This window comes from Prionailurus bengalensis, chromosome A1, assembly GCF_016509475.1.
Source record: "Prionailurus bengalensis isolate Pbe53 chromosome A1, Fcat_Pben_1.1_paternal_pri, whole genome shotgun sequence".
In the NCBI taxonomy this organism is placed as follows: Eukaryota; Metazoa; Chordata; class Mammalia; order Carnivora; family Felidae; genus Prionailurus; species Prionailurus bengalensis.
Window position 1 is genome coordinate 175,149,838 of NC_057343.1, and position 5,097 is coordinate 175,154,934.

The window sequence follows — 5,097 nt, forward strand, 5'->3', positions numbered from 1 at the left end:
GAGAGAGGGAGACACAGAATCGGAAACAGGCTCCAGGCTCCGAGCCATCAGCCCAGAGCCTGACGCGGGGCTCGAACTCCCGGACCGCGAGATCGTGACCTGGCTGAAGTCGGACACTTAACCGACTGCGCCACCCAGGCGCCCCAACAGGGCCTTGCTTTAATCCTCCTACTTCCAGATAAAAATTGTTCAGCTATCCAGCCACTAAATTTCCCCAACTTTTTGACAACCTTCAATCCATAACTGGTCCGTCCTTCTTAGACTTTTCAGGGAATAATCTAGTACAAGTCCAAATAGTATGAGAAACTCCTTCCAAGGTTCTCTTGCTGAGGCCTCTACAGGTTCCTCTGGAGTACTTTCTCCCTTGCTGTGGGAAGGTAAATCTAACTTTTTTATTACGGATATGTTCCTGGAGGCCTTTGATCAGCCGGCTTTATTTAAAGCAATCTTGTCAAAGTTTATCGTCCATTTGGATTTCCTCTTTTTTGGGGCATTCTCCCAGTTCAGTGGGTAGTTCTGAAATTTTCCCTTTTGTTTGAAAGTCAGTCCCATTATTTACCTTCCCCATTCTTCTCTAGGAGCCATAGGTGCTACTTCTTAGAAGAGGTAAGAGATATGGATTATTATTCGAGTTGGATCACTGCGGGTTTGATGGCATTAGCAAGAGTCTTCAGGATCTTATTAATTCACCAGGAATGCTACTGGGAGCTAAGCTAAGTTGGATCTCTCCATTTGCTTCAGACTCTTCAGGTTATTTTCTTGGCCACCAGTCTAGTTTGGCTAATGTTGATGACGTGTGTGTATACCATTTATGCTCATTTCATTAGGTATTAAGGGAGAAAATTCATCTTAACTCGGAAGTCTGACATTTATATTAGATTTTGCTTTACATATTCATAAACTCTGATGTGAGATACATAAAAATTCAATACTTTTTGTTAATTGTTCTTTTATTGATATGAAACACCACTACTTGTCTCTTTTAGTGCTTTCCTCTTGAATTCTACCCTTTGTTACATTAACATTGTAACATACATAACATAATCTTTTGTTTGGTGTGCTGGGAAAATATTTTGATACTTAAACCCATGTGTTTTCATCCAGTATGTAACTCTCTATTCAGATGACTAGACTCTGAGTCATCCTCTGCCTTAAGGGAGGTTGTCCCAATAGAACCAGAATACAAAAGAGGCAAATTCTTGGCTTGCGAATTTCAAAGCTGGGGCCTAGGTGTAAGACACCCGGAGCCAGTTTCCTCCCCCTCACTCAGAGGAGAGAAGAACCAAGTCATCTTCTGTCTGGTCTATGCTATTTTCTTAGGTGTTACTTCTCTCTTTTGTGGGATGTGTGTGTGTGTGTGTGTGTGTGTGTGTGTGTGTGTGTGTGTGTGTGTGATTTTTGATGTTAGTTTTCCTCAAGTGTTTTGTCATTCTAGGTTGAGTGTTCATCTTAATTTTTGACGTACCCTTTTAGCCTATTGTGAGTGCTGAATCTGTTTATCACATCTTTTTTTTTTAATACTTATTTTTGAGAGAGAGAGAGACAGACAGACAGAGTGTAAGCAGGGGAGGGGCAGAGAGAGAGGGAGACATAGAGTCCCAAGCAGGATCTAGGCTCTGAGCTATCAGCACAGAGCCTGATGCAGGGCTCGAACTCACAAGCTGTGAGATCATGACCTGAGCCAAAGTTGGACACTTAACCTCCTGAGCCACCCAGATGCCCCTGTATATCACATCTTGTTGCCAGGAAAGAATTTGGACTTGTTGCTGGATGGGGTATATTCTTCAGTATCTAGAATGAGAACTGGGGACAACCATATTATTACCATGGGCACTGCAATGCTTTGCCTCTTTTAGGTGCTTCTATTGACATTTCTTTTACTGCAGTTGCTTGACAAAAGCTGGGGAAGGTTACCTTACCAGTTGCCCATGTCTTGTTCTGATTTCCCCATATCCACTGTCTCTCAGGCTGGAGAAACTTAAAGTTGCTCTCACCTTTTGCTTCAGTTTTTTTCTCTGCAGACTACTCAGCCTAATCTGGAGCCAATGCAGAGTTAGTTAGGGGGTATAGTCCCCCCCACCTCCCTTAACCCTGCTTTTTGTCAGGGTTGGAAATGCACAGTCTGGGATGCTTCCGACCAGAGGAAGGACTAAGATGCTGAAAGAGTCAGTTTTTATAACTGAACAGCATCTCCTCTGGCCCAGTTCCATGCTTGAGCAGTTCCAGGATCTGGATCCCCTGGGTATTCTGGAGGGTTCTTGGATTTTGTTCCAAATCCCTTCTCCAGCTCCCTGGGGGCTGGGGGACTCTACCCAGTGCTTCAAGTGTGCAGAATGTGCCTTATTTTGATAAGATATGTTTTCCTGGGGGAAGATCAGGACTGGACACTTCCTGCTTTGTCCCTGACTGTTTCAGGTGGATTTCTGAAACTGGTAGGCAGATATGACTTCCAACTAAGTTGGTGCCCACCTGTGTCCATTGCTCTTCTCTTTAGGGGACCCTTGCTTTTTGGTTAATGGGAGCTGCTGCTGACACTTGGGCAGCTTTTTGTTTGGGAAGTTAGCAATTGTAAATAGGCAAGATGGGTAACTGTGTAGGCCTTTCCCCAGGGCCAGGTATTAGCATTGCAAATATGGCTCTTCAGTTCTAGTTAGTAAGGTGATGCCCAGGGAGAGAAGGAATTGTGCCAACTAAAGAAAGATTCTTTCTTATTTATGATTTTCCCCACCAGCAGGAGGTTTTCAAAGCACTGCATCTGTTTTAGAAGGCTCTGTGCTTATTATCATTATAATAATTATTATAATCATAATGTGAATTTAAATTTCATTCATAATCTCAGGTGTGCATAAAATGTAATTTTATTTATTTTTAGTACCTCTTCAATTTCTGACTCTGCATCCTCATTCTGCATAATGGAAGACAACTCCTTGCCAACTGAGGTTGGACCCCAGTCATCTTGGTCAGCCTCTGCTGACAAACTTGGACATTGTCCAACTCCCCCAGATTCAGTGATGGCCTTTACTGGAGCCTGCTTCAAACTTTGTTCATTGCCCTATAAAAGAATTTTGAACATCTATGTAACTCCTTGCTCAATTTTTAGTTGACATTTAAACTTTTCATCATAAATTCAAATCGTTATAAAAGATTTATTAGCATACTGCATATATTGATATTTAAAAATCGAACTATTATCCCATACTTTTAAATATATATACATACTATAACAATTTAATTTAATTTAATTAAAAATACCTTAGGGGCACCTGGGTGGCTCAGTCCATTAAGTGTCCAACTCTTGGTTTTGGCTCAGGTCATAATCTCATGGTCATGAGATGGAACACCAAGTCAGGCTCCGCTCTGGTCATGGAACCTGCTTAAGATTTTCTCTCTCTTTCCCTCTGACCCTCTCCCCTGCTCATGTGTATGCTCATGCTCCCTCTCTCTCTCAAAAAAAAAAAAAGTTTAAAAAAAAAAACCTTAATATTTTGGGGTGCTTGGATGGCTCAGCCAGTTGAACATCTAGCTTCGGTTCAGGACATGCTCTCTCGGTTCATGGGTTTGAGCCTCGCCATCCGGCTCTGTGCTGACAGCTCAGAGCCTGGAGCCTGCTTCACATTCTTTGTCTTCACCTCTCTCTGCCCCTCCCCTGCTTACATTCTCTCTCTCTCTCTCTCTCTCTCTCTCTCTCTCTCTCTCAAAAATAAATAAAACATTAAAAAAAATTTTTTAATACCTTAATATTTTAAGAGGAGGAACCAGGTAAAGATGCCTGCTTTCACCACTTTTGTTAAGCATTATACTTGAGGTCCTATCCAGAGTAATAAAGCAAGGCAAAGAAAAATAAAAAGGTTGCAGATTGGAAATAAAGAAGTAAAACTGCCTTGAGACGGGCTTTCAGGTGGCCCTGGTCGGGGAAGAGGAGTTGCATATATCGCTTCAGCTGGCATTTTGTGAGATGGCTGCTGATATTTCTGAATCCAGTGGGCATGATTGCAAAGGAGAGCCGAGGGGCAATACCAAGTTACATGCAGACTACCCACTTTGAGTCCTCTACTGTGGAGTCTGTTCATTACTAACAGAGTACTGTGAATATATGCCTGATGTCGCTAAATGTCGACAGTGGTTAGAGAAGAATTTTCCAAGTGAGTTTGCAAAACTTACTGTAGAAAATTCGCCCAAACAAGAAGCTGGAGGCAGTGAGGGTCAAGGCGCAGCAGGGGAAGAAGAAAAGAAGAAAAGCAGAAGAGAGGTGGAAGGGGTCAAATAAAGCAAAAAAAGAAGACTGTACCACAAAAGGTTATGATAGCCAAAATTCCCAGAGCAAAGAAGAAATGTGTAACCAGAGTATGTGGCCTTGCAACTGTGAAATTGATCTAAAAGAAGCACAAAGATTTTTTGCTCAAAAATTCTCCTGTGGTGCCTCAGTAACAGGAGAGGATGAAATCATCATTCAGGGAGACTTTACAGATGACATAATTGATGTCATTCAGGAAAAATGGCAGGTAGATGATGAAGAAATTTTTGAAAATTTCTTTCTAGGGGCGCCTGGGTGGCTCAGTCGGTTAAGCGTCTGACTTCGGCTCAGGTCATGATCTCACGGTCTGTGAGTTCGAGCCCCGCGTCGGGCTCTGTGCTGACAGCTCAGAGCCTGGAGCCTGCTTCGGATTCTGTGTCTCCCTCTCTCTCTGACCCTCCCCTGTTCATGCTCTGTCTCTCTCTGTCTCAAAAATAAATACACATTTAAAAAAAAACTAAAAAAAAACCCAAAATTTCTCTAGATTTAATGATTTGAACTGAGAGTTGATATGGCCAAAGGGAGAGAGGCCTTTTAAAAAATGTATATTTATCCTACAGTGAAACTGTAGACTACCCTCACCCTTGGCATTTTCACCATTCTGTTCTGTATAAGGCTGCTTGTTGTTTTTTTTTTTAATTGCCAAAGTCTAATAAACAGGGGAGACTGTCATGCTTATGCATGAAATAGAATTTAGTCAAATAAAAATTTTTGGTCATTTGGTATTGACTTTTCTCTTTCTCTTTTTAACTTTTTATTTTTGAAAAACACTAGATTTTTTTGTGCAAAGCCTTTCTGTTTAC

The 5,097-nt window shown here is 41.8% G+C and overlaps 1 pseudogene; it reads left to right on the forward strand.

The window, feature by feature from the left end:
* The first annotated feature begins 3,890 nt into the window (after nt 1-3,890).
* Nucleotides 3,891-4,526, forward strand: LOC122479907 (annotated as a pseudogene).
* The last annotated feature ends 571 nt before the right edge of the window (nt 4,527-5,097 follow it).